The sequence below is a fragment of the Anticarsia gemmatalis genome, chromosome 13 (genome assembly GCF_050436995.1).
Source record: "Anticarsia gemmatalis isolate Benzon Research Colony breed Stoneville strain chromosome 13, ilAntGemm2 primary, whole genome shotgun sequence".
Classification (NCBI taxonomy): domain Eukaryota; kingdom Metazoa; phylum Arthropoda; class Insecta; order Lepidoptera; family Erebidae; genus Anticarsia; species Anticarsia gemmatalis.
The window spans coordinates 162,727-183,041 of record NC_134757.1 but is presented as its reverse complement, the minus strand read 5'-3'; the positions used below and the strand labels follow the sequence as shown (position 1 = coordinate 183,041).

At 34.7% G+C, this 20,315-nt stretch overlaps 1 protein-coding gene across 1 annotated transcript in view; it reads left to right on the top strand.

The window, feature by feature from the left end:
• Dh31-R (Diuretic hormone 31 Receptor) overlaps nucleotides 1–20,315 on the top strand; it is a 193,202-nt gene that overhangs the window by 30,311 nt on the left and 142,576 nt on the right. The window lies entirely within an intron of this gene.

Genomic DNA, 20,315 nt, shown 5'->3' with positions numbered 1-20,315 from the left:
TCCGCCGCGTACGCAATCAGAAAAGTAAGACAGTTTGCTGGTGTGGATGCGGCAAGACTGGTTTACTTTAGTTATTTTCACAGCGTCATGTCTTACGGTATATTACTGTGGGGTAAGGCTGCTGATATAGATGTTATTTTTGTCCTTCAAAAAAGAGCTATCCGTGCAATTTATAGTTTAGGAGCGCGAGACTCCTTGAGAGAGCTTTTTGGGCAGATAGGGATACTGACGGTGTCATCACAGTATGTGCTTGCAAACTTGTTGTATATAAAACAACATTTAGGGACTTTCGCAACAAATAGCGATAGACACAATTACAACACTAGAAACAGACACAAATTAGTAGGTCCCCATCATCGTTTACACAAGGTGCACAATTCGTTTGTAGGTCTCGGCATTCGTTTCTTCAACAAGCTTCCAAAGCACATCATGGATTTACCCCTGCCAAAATTCAAAGTTGCTGTTAAGGAACATCTCGTTAGGAAAGCTTATTACAGAATTGATGAGTATCTAAACGACAATAGCTCTTGGGATTAGTCGCTCGCTTGATTAGGATTCTTTGAAATTAGGGAACTTTGCTATAAATTGTATAAACTCAGTAGCAGTAGGTCTAAATATTGTAAAATATGGGCAATTAATGATGCAAATAGGTGATGTTACGTACAATTTGATGTTATTCATAAAACTGTCACTTTTTTCTTTTATAATGTTCACAACCAGTGTGCTCACTTGCTGCCCATATTCTTATTATCACATGCTAGTAGGTGCTCCCAACATACGGTATGATCAGAGATTAATAAATAACCTAGCTATGTTCATTTAACCTAATTGACGTTTAGTCTATATCGCTGATTGTTGGCAGCTCCTCGCATGATCAATTATTGTATCAACCACATTGTAAAACTTTTTGGCGATTGAAAAGAGTGGCCGTGAGTTTCTCGCTAGCTCTTCTCATAAGGCTCTACCCCCTTTCCGAGCTAGTGGTAGATTCAGTAATTGTAACGACTATCATAAGTGTCAATATTTGACCTAAATGAATAAATGATTTGATTTTGATTTTGATTTTGATTGGCACTAGTATTTTTTTCAGTAACATAAGAGATTAAGTTTTATTATGTGCCAAAAAGTGACAAAATATTCATAAAATCCTTCGGAAAACCAATACACTTCATTAAAAATGCGTGGATTAAAAAAAGATAACTTGTGAGCAGCGTATTAAAACACGCTTCCGTTTTACGCTTGGCCTGTTTCCTCTCTCGTCGCCATCTCTAAGCTAAATCGAAGTAATTTTAAATTGAATTTGAATGAGCGCGGCATTTTAAATATGTTTATGATCAATTCAAAGTCGTCGTCTATAAATAACTTGAAATATTCTTCACAATACAAGTTTAATTATAACTTCTGACAGCCGTTAATTTGTTCAGTAATTGTTCAAGTTTCATTGTAAGTTTTACACAAACTTATTATGAAAAATATTAGTTTTTTTAATTACTATGTTTCGTGCTTCGGGAAGCATGTTGAGCTGTCGTGAGCACTAATTATCAAATTGTTATCAAACTTAGTAATTGGCCCGAGATAGTAATACGAGTATATTTAGGTATATTCGAAACAATATAAAAGCTGTAGTATTGTGAAAATTCTCAATTTCTTGCTTTTATGCTCGTAGAACGAAAATATTTTCCTAGTAAACTATTTTCCCGCCGTACAGTAAAGATTTTCAAGATATTTTGTCGTGAGGTTTATGCAAAATGTCTACGGCCGTGCATACGCTGTCACATACACAAGAAGTACCTCTTCGGGTTATGTGGTACGCTTATAAAGTTATGCTTTATGCAGTAATGCTATCTCACTCAACGATGCAACGTCCCTTATATTTCAGCAAATGTGGAATAGCATGTTTTTTGTCACTGATGCCACATCATACATAGGACATAGGTTCTATAATCACTTTAAATCAAACAACTTCAATTGAATGATGTTTTTGCATTCGACTGTCAATCATCAATCGCGAATTCGTCTTATACAAAGCGATTTACAGATTGAATGGTAACTTCTCAATAATTTACAAAGATTTATACTTCGTTTACAAAAGCAGGTGTTATTTGTTATACGAAATGTGACGGGTTATTGCTGTGCCTCTAGTGAATAAGGGTATAAGTCCGATTTTGTCGAAAATGTGTAAAGAAATTAGAGTGCACTCATATCCCACTTTTTCAATATTTTTACTGTGAATTAAACCTTTTTCACATTGCTAACTTTCTTATTTTTAATGATAAGCAATATCAAGCTCACTAATATAGTGTGCCGAGGCACCCATAGCCAGTTGAACTTACCGGTCGAAAAACGATCGGTGGGTAAAGCAACCCTTGGCGCGGTCATTCTATAGATGGGTGATCGCAAAGTGGTACTTGAACTGGGGGTCTCCGTCCTTTGAAGGGCAGTTAAAAAGTCGGTCCCGGTTGTTGTCAATTAATACAACTGTCGGTAAGGTAGTAAGGTAAATTTTACACTAGGTAGACCACTAACCATACGATAAGAAGAGGAAGTATACTTAACTCATTTTGGACAAAATCGTACTTTTTTACCCTTTTTCACTGGAGGTATATTTGGTGTGGTTCGTGTCAGGGCGCGTGCTGTAACGCACTTTGTACGGATCTGCGGTATTTTCCTGTTTGTCCCGCGCCTTCTATTGTTTTGAGAAAATGGCTTTGGCTATTGAGTAAAGAAACGTTTGTTATTGATCATTCGCACTGTATTTTACTTGTTTGTACTGAGAATTTATTTTTGATGGCTTTCCTTTGTGTAAAGTTTCATGTGATGTGAACTTTTCTGATGGGTTCTGCTTGGGGTGAATGTATTGAGAGAAATACAAAGCATTTTGGGGAAATAATTTTAAAGAAATGTCACTGTGGTCTGACCTGTAAGCACTGCGAATCCATTGTCATTGGGCCTGAGGTGTGATTTCTAGGTCAGGGACGAGTTTGTCTTCTCAATATGGAAAATAATGCGCACTTTACCATACATAGTACTCTGCTTGGTTCGGAATTTGATGACCGTGTGTTAAAATATATTAATTCATAATTTGGTTTATGTATGACAATGGCATTCATGCACAATTCTATTTTGTTAAATATTCAGCAGTAAAAACCTTTAATACCAAAACCAATTTTGTTAAAATACTTTATCTGACAAAATATCTTATCTTTTGCAATAAGCGTTAGATCGAGTGCACAGTTTCATGTATGTGTGTGTGTGTGTGAACAATTTGATGTGTCAACGCGATATGAGATGGCGGAGGTCAGTGGTCGGTGATCGGCGATATTCCGTGGTATTGAGGTTAAAGATTCTTTGTTCAACGAATAGATATAACAATCAGCGTAAAAATTGATGAGATTTCATCTTTAGTTTTATACTTTTGAGATCGAATGAAGTGGTATAAAAGATTGGGTAATTTAGTATAGAATAAGTAGGGCCAACATAATTATACAGTACGATGTACTAAAATATTTGAATATACATTTTGGGTATCAAGTTTGTTTCTTGATTGAAAAAGAAGACTTTTTTGTAAAGCGATAAAATCCTAGGCAAAATCAAACATTATCTTATTTTACTGTCCCAAAATATCTATTAACATCCACACTTTTTTCTACAAAATATTATGTAATTAAACGAATGCTTTTTGACTTTATTTCCCACTAAATTGAAAATACTCAGCAGTATAAAAATAAAGCACTAAAGTTCCCTCCTCAAAAATGAAAAGCTCTAATTCCTGGAACAGTTACTTGCATCTGTACACGTATAATTACGACAGTAGTAAAGTAAGGGAGCGGGCAGTAAAGGGGCGCTATTAAAAAGAAACAATTACCAACTTCAGCGGGTTGTGATTTGAATATTGAGTAGTTCAGTTCTAACGAATTTCATTTGTGCTAACTATAATACAAATTTAATGTGTAGGTATTTTTGTATTTTTTTTGTTACGTATAGAGAGAGAGTACAGATATGTGTAGAATGTAATTCAATGTTATAATTGAGTAAAGTTAATTCAATTAAACTAATATAAAGTGCATCTTTGAGTTAATACTAACTTAGAGGTTGATAAATTAGGATTTTCCTAAAAATAGTTTGCTCAAAAGTTGACAATATATTTGGACAGCATACCTTTACATAACTTGGTGGTTCACTACTACCTACGTAAAAGGTTACTATTCTTCAATTTCTATGCTTGATTTCAGGTTACAATTTATAAACTGTTAACATGATTTCAGTTGACCCCAGACTCAGTGAGATATATCATAATAAACAACGTTTTCTCTGTTTACCTCTTCTGGGTTAAATACGCGTGATATGATTCAAATACAGGTTAATTTTGACAACAAACCGCGCGTTAAACTCGTGCCCGCCATAATTACGCTCAATGAAACCAACCTCTTTACTGAACAGCTCTTGAAACGAAACCATAAGCTTAATAACGTTATATTTAACCGATCTTCCTGTAATACTGTTATTACAAAGTACAGTCACTCATAAATAAGTGTTAGATAAATATTTCTCGAACATTTTTAATAGACTTATGAAATATTTTCGTGGAAATAGAAGGCAAACCGCTCCTATTTTCTGGGACTGACACTATAAATGGCGAAATGTGGGTGTATAACATGCAACTCTGCCTGTACCTTTGAGTATAACAAGGCGTGATTTTATGTATCTATTTTGAAAACAAAAACTACTTTAACTTGATCTTGTGATAAATTAATAGTGTTAAACAACTGTCATAAATAACATTCTAGGTCGAAAAAAAATTTAAAATTTGAAACAAATCCCTTTCCAAAAATGCTCTCTTCATACCCTACCCGATATGCAACAATATATTTACCTCATGAAACTAAGAAAATTTATGACAAAACACAAGCGCTGTTAACAAAAATATACTATCTATCTAGGAATTGTATTGGACACTAATGCAGCAAAGTCGATTCTGTGTTGGAGCTGGCTTGTATCAATTTACGTGCGCGACTGTACCATGCAGCTAGGGGTGTAACAGGTGGCGCCATGACCCCCGTGACCCCCGTGACCCAATTACAGCGGCTCGTTACGTTACAAGTGTAAATACACCGGCTCTTTTGTACACTCTCAACAAAACATACTGCTTCTACATAAAAGCATTATAAAGTATGCTTAAAATATTTATTATATGTATACAATCTTGTGGTTTGACTGATGTAGTAGTGCACTAGTTTCTTCCTTTTTTCATCTGGCTTCGGCCGCTTGGCAGGGTTTTCTAAGGTACAAATCATAATGTAGAGTAAATATTATTATTATGTAAGTAGTGATTTACCAAAAAAAAATTGTTCTCGTGGAAATCTTAAGAATTTCTATAATTTATTCAGATTTAAAACTAAATCGGAGTCCCTAAATTATCAGTATAAAGTGTGTTAAATCTACAAATATCTTGCGACGTATCTCTCGATAAATCCCCCGTGTGTACCGTGATTGGACATTCACGACGTCAAGGGCTGTCACCGGCGGACTTTTTACTCTTTTATAGTGAACGATAATTGAATGATTGAACGAGTGAACGATTTGATGGCTCAATGGGCAGATTCGTTCGCTGGGTGTAGGCAATTATGCGTAATCGAATGTCAGTCGCTTGTAGTGGTCGATTCTTTTTGAGGATTCATTGTGCGAACGATTGCGAGCCGCTGTGAAGTGGTTTTGATGTATGTTTTGTTTTTGAAACGATCAAAGCTGATAAAACACGTATTCTGTAGTGACGTACACTTTTATTGAGATTTATGTGACTGAAGAGCGCTTTATCTTTGGGGTTTTAAAATGTTTTTTTAGAATTGATGTTGTAAATAAAAATTCTTTATTTTATCTTAATGAAACGAATGTTTATAGATGAATGAAATTTGTACTAATTATATAAAAGTACTTATTTGAAACTTTACAGTCTTATTTCACCTGCAATGTGTGATTTTACTTAAAATTATGTTATTTATTTACGAAAGAAGACTTTGATTACACATTTTCTTATAGTACTAATCTGATAACTTATTCCGAAGTTGCTATTTTTGTTTCCTTCACATAAAAAATAATAATTTCTAATCAGACTTTAAATGTTAATCTATACTTATTACTTATTACTTATAATATTATAAAGCTGAAGAGTTTGTTTGTTTGTTTGTTTGTTTGAACGCGCTAATCTCAGGAACTACTGGTCCGATTTGAAAAATTCTTTCAGTGTTAGATAGCCTATTTATCGAGGAAGGCTATAGGCTATATAACATCACGCTACGGTCATAAGGAGCGAAGTAGCAACGAAAAATGTTACGAAAACGGGGAAAATTTTGACCCATTCTCTTCAGTGACGCATGCGAAGTTGCGCGGGTCAGCTAGTGTTAAATAAACCTTGTAGTAAACAAACCCTTAATTTCGTTGTAATCTGATCACTCAGCTGTTTATAAATTACTTCCAATTATATTTAATTTGCTTATCAAATTAATTAATTATCTTAACGCTAATTATTAAGTTAAATAATTTGTTAGTAGCGGGTCAATGCTTTCATGTATACCTTAATATTAAATTAAAATCATCAACCTGCGATTAAGTATGTAGGCGTTAGTTAATCTTGAGATATCAAACCAGATTGTCGTATTCAAAAGTTATGGCACCTATTAGAATGGTTATAATTTAAACTTACAATACTTTATTGAATTGAAAATATTGAAAACCAAATGATGTCGCAATTAAAAATACTAGTGTACCTTTACTTCTGCGCGAAGGTTGTGAGTTTGATTCTTACATGGATCTCATAACTGTGTGATCCAAAAACGTGTACTCTTACTAATATAAGGGTAGAAAGGTTGATGACTCATAATAAAATTTAAGTACCTACTTATCTTGTAAGTAATTTGAACAAGATCTCACGAGCACGTAATTTTAAGCAAGTTAACTTGGAATTTAATCATCTGTAGGACTAATTCAACATTATTTTCTAAAAAAAATACACGAAAATATATCGAGTTGTGTTAATCGAATTAACTCGCGTTACAATAATAGCCCCCGGGGCAGAGTTACACCAATTTTATACAATTTTGGGCGTCAGCGTCAGCCCGGGAGCCTGAGCCGGGAGCCGGGAGGGGGGAGCGGGGAGCGGGGAGGACTAAGAACTTAATTAATTAAACTGAAATAACAAGACGTCACTTTTATAAATACTTCAATGAGATTGAATCTGTTTGACCTTTGGGGCCACACCAGTGCGCTTACACGTTTCTCTTGGGTATTTACTTAACGGTCTGTAAACGATCAGCGGTCACAAGATATGAGCGGTGGGCATACCTGTAAATATAATATCTGCTATTTTTTGCTTCTATTTCTCATTTTGGAGCTAAAGTTAGAAGAAATTCCTCGCTTGCTTCAACCATCAAAGAATATACGTCATGTCAAAAGCTATTGTGTAGCTTATAATTTTGTTTGAGACCAACCTATTAAATGCAGCCATGATTGGCATTAATCGGATCCAAAATAGTGTTTACAACTATGCGCTTTTGTAAGTGTAACATATTCTGGCTGATTCGGCATTAAGTTTAGGTAGAAGCGAAATAATGAAAGTGCACTAGTGTGGCCGTCCTATTTTAAATTTGAATTTATTTTAAAGTGAAGGTTTGCAGGTGTCAGTAAGCCCTGAGTCCGGGTGAACCTCTCGACTCAGCAAATATTTTGATCAATTTTAATCTTAGGATAAAATCAACTCGATTAATCTTGAGTATTGGTAAAAATATTAAGTTATGTACTCAGTAGAGAGAACTGCATTTTGCTAGATCATTTTTGTATTTGATAAAAAAGGATTAATGAGCAAGTTTAATTTTCGTTCCTTCTTTATTCATTGTGTACATGACCTTGCAGATAATATTTTATGCATGGAAATATTAGAGCCGCTGTTTCAAGCAAAATATAATCCTACATGTTATTAGAATAGAACTCGTTGCAAAAGCCTTTAATGTCACATTATGATAGACTAATGTAGATAATATTAGAAACTTCATACACTTTTTTATTTCAACAATACATAACACGCGACAAGCTGTAATGATGTCCCTGGAGATCGTCCACCGCCATGACAGTCGGACATTATTCCTTTCTTCATGAAATATGAACACAAAAAGAGTTACAAAGCTTTGACTCCCCCTCGCCTTTCAAACTTTGACAAATGCACTATAACAACGTGTATTGTAAAGGTCTTAATGGCAAAGTTTCTCAGATAAATGCACATCTATCCCCTCGGTTTCTTTTCCTTCGATGATATTGAAAGTTTTCGTCGAATTTCCAAAGTTTTACGACGCTTTTAAATCAGTTGGAGTTTTGTTTCTGATCGATTGTATTGAACTGTGTAACGATTGAAAACAAATAAGTGTTCGTCTTATGAGTTTATACGCTTGGTGATGTTGTTTAATTATGTAAGGAATATTGTTGTAGCAGGTTTGTAGCAGGTTTATTATCAAGTAGGGACTTTATCGTGGAAAACTGAGTTTCAAAAACTTAACTGTTGATTTTATGTGTCTATTAATAATAACATAATTGTTTCAACCATCTACACATAAGAACATTTACTCGTAATAGAACATCTTGCTAATTTTGTTATGTGTAGAGGAACAAGTTTAAAAATGTTGTATGTTGTATACACATGTATAAATGTTGAAGCATAATGCAAGGCATACAGACTCTTCTTTGTTACGCAAGTTGTTCGTTGCCCACGCTATTTGTGTACGCTAACTTTAGCTTACCCAAAACCTAAACTTTTCAATTTTCTAACGTAGGAAGAATCATAATATAAATAAGTATTCCGCAGCTGTGGTAGATAGCAGTACATACAAATACATAGTCAAGCAATAATTTAACAATATTCTTAATTTTAACATTTTACCAAGAGGGTATTACTTACAGAGCTTACGTAACGAGTGATAGATTTTTATGATTAAAATGCAGTAAATAGAACTGTATACATAGGTAAATAAATACTTCAAAATTGTAACAGGCTTTGAGAATTAGTTACACTAAATAAATGCTCTAATGTTTAATTCTCTGAATATGGCTAAATGTGGCTTTACAAGGCTAAGAGTGGCTGAGTATGTCTAACTGTGTGTTAATACTGTGAGAGGGCTATCAGTCTCGCGCGGAGGTCGTAATGGCGGTGTATTTGTATCGCCAAGTTAAAAGCTTACGTGTAAACAAGTAATGTGCGTGATTTATATGTTTAAGAGTTCTGTGCTAATGTCGTAAATAAGATTATTACGTAATGGAGTATTTTGTGGGGAATCTAATGTACGGTGGAGTAAAATTATAGCTGAAGATTCAGTGAATTACGACAGTCTACATAATTACGTTTCTCAGTTTAAAAAAGGCTTAGTCTGCATTACTTTTTCTGTTAGTTTTCATAATTTTATGAGACAGCTAACCTTTAACCAGCTACCTTTCAAAATGGGAATTTTTAAGATCTGTAACTTTAACAACCTTCCTTTACCTAAACGAAACTTTTATTAATTTGATGATGAGGTGTTTATTTCCTTAAACAGCCCTTTTAAGCAAATATGAAACAATTTTTCTTGACGACCAATGAATCAAACTTGAGCCCTCTACCCAGCAGTAATTGCACTCCTAAGATATAAAATAAATCATGTATTACATATCCTTACTTCGCCACTCCGCCCTCAGGGATGGTATGTGACGTATCACCCCCGATGTATGATACGGCAGCACACGACATCACCCCCGGGAATGAGGGCAACAGGTGACGAACGAATGTGGGAACTTGCTTTATTTCTGTATTGTGGGATGTAAATGTAAATATGATCGAGTGGCTTTTTAATTAATGTTTTTTTGGGAGTTTTGGCACATTAATTTGTAATTTTTAATTGTTATATACCAGGAATAGAAACATATGAGGCTAGCAATCGCGAACTTTGTATTAGTTGTTTGTAGCGCGTTTTCTCTAGAATTACTGGACCGATTTTTTTTTACTTTATTTTCGAAAAACAAGTATTTTTATACGAACTATAAGCTATTACAGCTCATTTTTTTGACTGCACTTGTAGTAACAAGTCACACAATGAAAAAATCACGATTTTCACACGCGGGCAAAGACGTAGTCAGAAGATCTTTTTTTATATAAAATGAAGCTTATTTTTCTAGCCATCAAAAGACTTTAACCTACTACGCACTTATGCTTTCAAACAACACACAAACTTTCTCAACAGTAGCCAAACTTTGTCCATACATAAATAAAGGCTACCACGTGAAAGTTTCATACAAAATATATAAAAAGCGCTGTCGAGTGCGTCCCTGGAGGTGGCCCGCGTAAGTATGTGTGATTGAGTAATGAGCTGTGACGTCACTATGTCGTGAATTATGAATGTTACCCAAGTTTGCTGTTATGAAGTTGTGGTGACAATAAGTGGGTAAAAGGAGAATGTATTGTTTCCTTTCGCTTTCTCATAAACTTAGTTTGAATAATGTTGTAAATCGTATGAATTGTAAATATTTAACCGTTTTCGTTTAGGTGGTATTAAGGCATTTAAAATGAAAGCTTTTTCCAGTCGACTCTGAAGCATAAGAAAGCTAAACAAATAAGCTATTACGCTTCTACTAACTTTCACAGACGGTTGTGGAGACTTTTACGAACATACAAAGACAAGCCACAACTAAACAGGACACACATACTTAAACTGTATGAGAATCGAATCTAGGACCTTTGGGAGTATTATTTGTAGTGTATACTTTAACCACTCTACGAAGGCTATCTAAGTTGTTTCGAAGAACTTGCTTTGGTTATTATTTTCCACTCCATTAACAAACCCGTCACGTTTGAAACTTTACATCCACAGCCTTCAGCAGCCCATTACTGAACTTGACAAACCATTAGCCCCTTGTACTAAGTGTCAGGAATAACTCGCGCTGTGACGTCATCAGCTCGCCACTCACGATACTCGTTATAAAAATGTTATTAGAGGAATAAATGTATCAGTATCTTAGAGCAGATCAGATCAACTGGTGCTGTTGGTGGGCCGCATCTTTGTGGATTAATGCCTTCTCACAAGAAGATTCCGCCTGGGGCTTCTTTCGCGTGTTTATATTTACCGTAGTATAAGTATCCAATATTTTAAATAGGTTATAAACTATCTGAGTATTGAACTTCATTAAAACTCGTTCGGTAGTTTTTTCGTGAAATAGTTCAAACATACAGTGGTAGTTTTATACATACATAGTCACAAACTTCCGCATTTATAATATTAGCAGGATATGTAAGCCGTTTAACTAGAATACACAGTCCTGAAAAGCCTTGAAAATTAGAGAATATAGTAGCACGTGAACAAACCTCTGTTATTAACATATTAAAAACGTTTTAACAAGCTTTGTGTTAAAACATAAATATTGAATCTGCTTTTAAGATATATTTTCCTTTAAGATGACACCAAGGTGACAATACCGCCAGGAAACACTTTATTATCAGAGTTTACTGATAAAAGCTTTCTATTTTATGATGAAACTCAACACCCAAGACACTCGTAAATAAATAACATATACTAATAAAATACAGGAGCTGTCTGTAAGAGCTACACATTATATAACATTATATTGCGCATTATATAACATGTGTTGAAATTTTAGCCTTAGAAGACGACTAGCTGACTCGTGCAACTTCGCTTGCGTCACATAAAAGAGAATGGGTCATAATATTCCCCGTTTCTGTAATTTTTTTTACTGGTAATCTGCTCCTATTGTGCCTTGTGTACTGTTGAGTAGTATATGCGTGAAAGAGTAACAAACATCCATACATACATACTCACAAACTTTCGCATTTATAATATTAGTAGGATCTGTCTACCAAATTTCATCAAAAACTTTGTATGATACGTTTGTGGGGTTTTCTCGAAAACTACTGAATTATTTCACGATTTTTTTTTACTAATACAAAGCTTAATTATTCCTTAACAACAAAATATGCTTTTTTTTTTTCACGAAAAATATTCTCAAAATTATTTATATCTCTTAATATAACGAAGTCGCGCTAAGGCATATCCGCCATTAAAACAGTTGCCATGACAACGGAATTTTGTTAATTCAATGTCATCATAATATTGGTTATTCGCGACTTCGTACGCCACCTGAATTTTTCCGGGAAATGCGTTATTTTTTCGGGGTAAAAAGTAGCCTATGTCCTTTCTCGATTATCAAAATATCTCCATACCAAATTTCATGCAAATTGGTTCAGTAGTTTAGGCGTGATTGAGTAGCAGATAGACAGACAGACAGAGTTACTTTCGCATTTATAATATTAGTATGGATTGCCTTGCCTTTTAAGGATGACTATTCTGTTCTTCGAAAAGTAGTTGCCAGCTGTAGTTAGTAAGTGTGCGGGCCACAAGTTGAGCACCTCTGCACAATGATGTTTATTTAGAGATTTGATAGCATTGCAGTTGCACCGCACTCCAGTCACGGACGACTGCCAGTAATCCATACAAAATACACAACACGATACGTTTTCCAACTACACAACACCGTGTTCAAAAACCTTGTGATTCGAGACACTGTGTCGACCGCAGACACACACGAAGATCTGTGTTTGTGTCAAGAGTTGAAGCAGAAGGTTGAAAAAGTAATGAAACACGTAGTATGTATTTGAAAGTTGATGTTGATGACGTCACGTCGCACAGAGGAGCACTGAGTTGAACGTTACACACGTGGTTGTAAGTAAGTAGTTAGTTAAAGTTAGTTTAATGATATAACAACGACCCGTGTGTGTCATCTGCGAGGGCATGCACTAGTGCTTTCAGACTTTTCGTCTGAAGTTTAATTTAAAACACAATTTTACTTTGTTATATTTGCAAAGTTAATTTATTTTCACCTAATGTTTTTGAAGTAAGAACAAGTGTTTATACCTACATACAATATTTTCAACTACAGAGCCCTTAGAGCCGAACTAGAAATTCACTCATCATTTTAATTACTTTTATTTTTCTATTTATTGATCTACAAAATATGGAAAATCAAGCCAATGTTTGAAGCAAAATTACTGCTATTAGAGATAAGGGTATTGTCCGAATCAAACTATTACTATCAAATTGAATATATGGGAAATCAATTTTATTAATTCTCGTAGCATAATCACTGCTATAAGAGTGGATCAAACAGATTTCCTCATCAATAGACTTAAACAATAGCTTCGATGACACTAGAATCGAACTGTAGAGCGCTCACAATACTTATAACTTTTGAAGTGCTTTCAAACTTTGACAGTCTTGCACTACGGGATTCAAAACTGAGCTTTGTAAAGTTCCACAGGATTTGCTAGGTAGGTTGAATGGATAATATAATAAACGTACTATTTACGAATGGTAGCGTTGAAATGTTTATTGCTACTATAAAAAAAATATACTCCCATTATAGTGTCGCAATTTAGTAGAGAGCCGTGCTTGCAAGGTTCGCGGCTGATGGAGGAATACAATATTTAGAACTTTTGAAAACGGCCGGCTTATGCAGCTGTTGGCAGTCTATTTACTTCAGCTAATTTATATTGCACACACACAAGACAATTCATTATAATCATGATAAATCGTACATGATAAGACTGACTACTAAGTTTTCGAAATATAATAGTAGTGTTAGTGTCTATCTTTAAAAAACTAGCGAATTCCAAACAAATAAAAACTGCAAGGTAGGTATCTCTTACTTAAAGCCGGGTATATAAACCTAGAATTTTCTAATTTATTTATTTGTCCTATTCTATTTATAAGGCACGCCTTGAATGTTACTGCTGCATTTTAAAACGAAGTTTAGTTGTTTTTTACAAAAAATCACCCAAAACTTTTAACAAGAGTAGTTGTTATTTTTGTAAAACATCGTAGTGTTGCGGCGCGGCGTGGATAAACAAAGTTTTGTTGATTTGTTTATGTTTCGTGTTTTGTTGTTTTGTGTTGTCGGAACACCATTGTGTAGTGTTAGTGGGATTAGTTCTGTGATCCGACTACCGACCTTTGTGTATGTGGCGATATCAAAATATACTGGTTTTGGCGCAAAACCTTTAGAATTATTTATTTTGCTTATTTTTTGGTGTGGTTAGATAACCCAGTGTTGTTGTTATTCGAAAGTTCCTCGTTTGGTTTAGCATCGGCTCTTATAAATTCAAGGTAAACGGATGATTTTACGTTTTTTTACCCCATTTAAATACAGAATAAGCACGTAGCAAAGGAAAAGATGTTTATTTTTACAACTACATATTTTGATGTCTTTCACGTTAAGCCAAAGAGTTTAACAAAATTAGGCCAATATTTGTACAAGTAAACAATTTCAAATTAAAACTTTTACCAATAACAAAATTAAACAATACTTTTAAATCTATTATTATCTATAAAACAATATTCAAAGTCACAAAGCGTCAGTGCATAAATAGTTGAACAGTTTAGAATGCACGAGCTCGAGCGATAAGTTACAGTGAGTTTGTGAAGTGTCGCCTGAAGTTGGGCACAAACTGTGAACTGTGAGGAGAACTGAACCGACGGCGGCGGCTCTGAGGCGGACAATCGACAACAAATGATGCGCTTTTATCTGTTTCAATAGAAAATCTACCGCTGTGAGAGTTTTGAGAACTTATTTGACGAAGGTTTTATTTTCTTCAAACGAAGATAACTGTGTAGAAATACTTGGTATTGTTTGAATTTAAGAGCTATGCTATGGAATACATGATTCATGTTTTATTAAGAACCACATTATAAATCTCTTTCTAATCTGCCATTATAAATCAATTCAAAACAAAAACATGTTTTTTATCAGCAAACTTGAAAACAGCTTCAACTCTTCTAAACATCACCATGGCACATCTCGATATACTCTCAATAGAAAATATGAATGAAATTTTAAAAATTCTCCCTTTGAATAGAAACTTCCACTTGAACTAGCACAAGTATGATGTGGAGAGCTTCCACATATTGATACACTTCCACATCGCGCATACGATGCACTCAGCGACCAATCGATCTCGAGCAGATAAGATCAGGGTCAACGACTTAAGAGCTACGCCGTAGATGAGCTACGCCGTAGAGGCACTACGACGTAGCGGCGGATTAGCGATGTAGGCGAGTAATTAGTGATAGTATAACAATGTGTGTTTAGTTTAGTAAAGGTCGGGTAAAATAAGGTTTAAGTTTGTTGTTTTCACAAATTCAGAAGTATCGTATTTATTAATAGTTATTATTAACATCATATCTTTTAAACAATGCGGTCCACACCCCGCTCGGTTAAGCCTCCACTTCGCGCACCGGTGGCCCACGGGCCCGTGAGCCCACGAGCCGATGGGCCTATGGGCCCGGTGAGCCCGTGTCAATCGTCGGCTGAGCTGCCCGTCACTACCGACAGTCGTTCCGACGTTCACCACGCGATCTGAATACAAAATACACGTGTCTTCCTGAATTATTGACAATGTTACGTTTCCCTGTTTAAGATAAATTGTGGCCGTTTATAGTGTGTAGAAATAATGCTGTTTTTAGCGTTTTAATACGAAGGTGTTTTAAAATGTTATTTACTCTAGAAATTTATTTTTAACATCTCACGTAGACAAAGTACATCTTTGTTTAAAGTATACCTTGAATAGCAGCATTAAATACTAATTATGATTTTTTTGGTAATGCTTTTTGAAATTTATTAAATGTTAAAATGCAGCTTTGATTGGGTATAAGATACTACTATTTGTATAACACTATTTAACTTTATGGAATATTGTGTGCTATATATAGACTTGTAATAGCCGTTAATATTTGCAATTTAGTGCATGTGCTATACAACTAAATATTATAAATTAGTTATGAATAATTCACTAACCAATTGGCTCCCTAATCATAGAGATTACAGATATAATTGACTTCACAACACTACCTACCTACTATATAGTTAATATTATAATATTACGATTGAAAATTAAAGATTAGGATACCTTATTTGTTTACCCGAAGTTTCAATCGGATTACATCGACCGTGTCTATATACAGTAACATCTCCAATGTCTGTACACACACGATACAGTAACAGGACAGCTGCAGCAGGAGCGCTGATAACGACATGTTTGTTCTGCTAACTTGTAAGCTTTTGTTGTAGCGACGCGATGCGATACTGCTGCACTGAATTCTACAAGTATACTGTGTAGATGTAAAGTTAATATTTAGTAAGAAAATGTAGACTTTGTTACCAATTCCTAGACTACTTGTTTTTATTCGCTCATAGTAAAAAATAACAAATACAGTGTAACGCATTACAACTTATTACTTAGTTAAAAGCAAAGCGCAAAGTAATTTCAATTCGATTCGACTTCAATTCAAACTATTTCATTCAAGTCGTCTAAACTTGTATCATTATAAATGCAAAATGTTGTGTCTGTTTGCAGATTTTACAAAGAAACAGGTAAAAGACTTTATAAAAATAAAGCCATATTAAATACATAATTTCTACCGATAATTAAGTAAACTAACTACTTTCCAAATAACCAACATTTTCAAATAAATCCAAACATTAATTTACCCTTCCCACTCCACTAAAGGTAAACAAACACGATTCTACAAAACAAATGTCTTAAATTGTAACAAAACATTATCAGGGCCTAGTAACACTCATGTAATGAATTAAAACAATCGCACAACTAGCGCCCCCTGGCGACAAACCACCGCAACACTATCACACTATCTGTTAGGGGTAGGTTTAATGTAGTTAATATTACACGGTTGTTAAGGGTGGAAACATGTTTTATCATTTTAGTTGAATCTTTTTTGTCGTGGTTTTAATGCTGAATTATTGTAGTTCGAAACTATAGCGAAGAATACGGATATCTCACTCGTTTAATTCTAAAGTAACTAATTTAAGTCTAGAAAAAATTGCATACTTTTTTGTTGTCATGGATTAAGTTTAAATCAAGACAAAAATAATAAAACGACTTTTCTACAAGTTTACTCAATTTTCCAATCAATTTTCATAAGTCATTCCAAACTCTTGCATCACAATAATAATTAAGTCGACAAAAAAAAATTTTTTTTTTGAGCCTGTGTTTTAGTGAATATTTTCTGATTATATTAATCAAAAAGAAAACAGGAATAACATTAATAATAAATAAAGTTTGCTTTTGTACTTTATATAACGAAAACTAAATATATAGGGTTTTGGCAGATTTTTTGAAGAGCCGTTGCATTTATGACTCAAAACCAGGGGTGAGGGGTCTGGGGGTGCGAAGTGGGTGGTAGCAGAGTGTCATGGCAGTATGCGCGTGCGCATTTAAAAGGAATAACACATTTTTTTGCGTCACGGGGTCTAAAAATGGCATCGAAAAAGTGTAAAAACGACGTGGACTCTTTTTGCTACATTTGTGATGAATTTATTAAAGTGAGAGCCAATAAAATTTGTTTATCATCAAATAAGGCATTTTGTGAAGCCTATGAAGCTTACTTTAACATGTCAGTACGAAATCAGGATAAAATATGGGCACCTCACTTCTTGTGTAATAACTGTAAAAACACTTTAGAAGGTAAGAAAATCCTCCTTATATTGAATGAACATTTATATGCCTATATACATATTTTTTTAAATATACATTACATGTGTACATCGTTAATTAATGTTATTAATATTTTTTTCAGCCTGGTACTGAGGAGAGGAAAAATAGATGAAGTTTGAAGTACCATGAATATGGAGAGAGCCTACTGACACATCAAGTTCCTATTTTCACACAAAAAAAAAACCAAAAGTATTCATTTCAAAAAAATAAATGTATCCTTTTTGTATTTTGTGTTTCTTTATGCCTTATTTCATCATTTAAATTAATAAAAATATATAAATCATAACTTTTTTACTCTTATATATTTATAATTGAATGTGAAAAAAAGAGCTTTACCATTAAAACTTAAAATTCGTTCTAAAAGCTACAAAAGCAAACTTTATTAGATAAAAATATTATTTCCTTATTTAGTTAGGTATACGTAATCAAAATCAAAGGTACAGAACTCAGACTCAAAATTCGTGTTGACCAATGTAATTATTATACTGATAAAAACAAAAAAAAATACCAGTCTTAAAAAAAGTAGTTTTAGATTTCTTATTCAATACGTCCACCAGACAGTCCCTGGAGCTTCCTTTATCCGTACAGTTCAACAAGTCCTCGTTATCTCTATCGAGTAGTTCCCAATGGACCATTGTGTGTGTGTGTGCTCTGCCAGTTTCTGCCAGTTTCTGCCGGTTACTGCCGGTTACTGCCAGTTACTGCCGGCGCACGACACTTGTGTTTGTGCTGCAAATATTGCACGGATGCTAGGAATACAGTCGATCAGCCAGCGAGAGCAGCCTGTATTATGCATCGAGTTTACACGATTCTGCTGCTTGAATGAAACGATTTGGACGCAAATTGGTTTATGTATTCGTTTTCTTTCTTAAAGGAGACAATTTCATGTGTGTATGGTGTTTTCTATTTTTATATATACGTACATCATACATACATAATTGAAAATAATGTAGTGAAGTAAGGAAACCTTGCATGCCTAAAATTTGTTTAATACATTTATTGAGGGCATGCAAAGTCCCCAAACCGCACTTGGCCAGCGTGGTGGACTCAAGGCCTAACCCCTCCCTCATTACGAGAAAAAGTACTTTTAATGTCTAATGTAAAATATGAAAAATTTGACTTTCGGGTAATGCAATTTAGTGACTAGTGCAAACTAGAAATAAAGTCAATATGTCGAAAGCTAATCAACAAATAATCTTAAAATTCATCAACCTACTTCCTACTTCATTACACTGTACTATCGTTTCATTCACCTTCTCGTTGCGTCTGGAGGCAGTCCATCAGCCGCGCGGTCGCCGGCATACTGATGAGTACCCTCGTCACCCGGCGTCGTCCTCACCCTCACCCGTCGCGAACAGACCGCGGTATACACAATATTATCTCCACGATCATCTACCATTTGTTCTGACTACTGACTTTTGTTTTTATGAAATGGTGCGTTTGTATTTGAATTTTTTGTAAGTAATTTTGTTGTATGTTGTGTATGTTTGTGTAGGTCTTGACCGTTGATGTACCAGAATGGTGTGCTAAATCAAAATCAAATCATTTATTCATTTAGGTCAAGTGCTAAGTGCTGACATCATGGATTTACCCCTGCCAAAATTCAAAGTTGCTGTTAAGGAACATCTCGTTAGGAAAGCTTATTACAGAATTGATGAGTATCTAAACGACAATAGCTCTTGGGATTAGTCGCTCGCTTGATTAGGATTCTTTGAAATTAGTGTCAGGACGTCTTTTTATAAGTTACGGTTTCCAGTCCATAATTCACTAGTTGAGATTTCTTAGCGTAATAATGTATTTTGTTTTGCAGTTTTTATAATATTCTATCATGTAAACTATACTACCTCATTAACTTCTTCCAGTTTAAAAATATAAAGTAGAATATTCATTAAACCTCTGGTCTGAGCTTTAATTTAATAGTGAAACTAAACCATCTTAATTAAGTACAACAAACTGAATTTACTGCAGTTTCCTTATAACGTACATCCGGCAACCCCGAGCAACCTCGAGCAACCGCGGGCAACCTCACCGACACGGCGCTCATAAAAATAACAATATTAATCTCACGACGTTCACGCACAAAACAAATTAAAGCAGCGCCCTCTACCGGCTAATTAAGGAACAAACTTGTCGGCAACATCACACTATTGTTCCGGAACGAGCGGGAACATCACGGCATTGTTCCGGAGCAAGCGGGAACAGACAGGGAACAGGGAACATTTCGTTGACGCGGCGCCGGACCGCCGTTGTTTTGGAAGATAATCTCGAAAACAGGAAAAATATCAGACATAAAGTAAAACAAACGATCTTCTGGTTGAAAGGGTTTGTAGTGCAGTTGATGAGATAATAATTAGTGCAGACCTATTGTCTGTTATCTTTGGTTGTTTACAATGCTTGAGGGTCCTAATCTGATTTTATCGTGACATATTTTAAACTGTTTAACCGAATTCACTACAGCAGGTGCTATCTGACCAAAACACTAAGCCTCATTTTCTGAGTCCATTTAGCACTTAAATAAACTACCGCTAAATATACCTGAGAAACCGGGGGTAAGTAATTCGTAACCAAAAGAGGGATAAATGGGTTTATTAAAATCTTATTCCACATTTTTTTTAAGATGCATCAAAATTCTAACTCATGATTCATTCCATTCCATTTGGCAACATGACAGCTGAGTTCAAACACCTTAGTTTAATAAATTCCAAAACTATGTCACACCATTCCACAC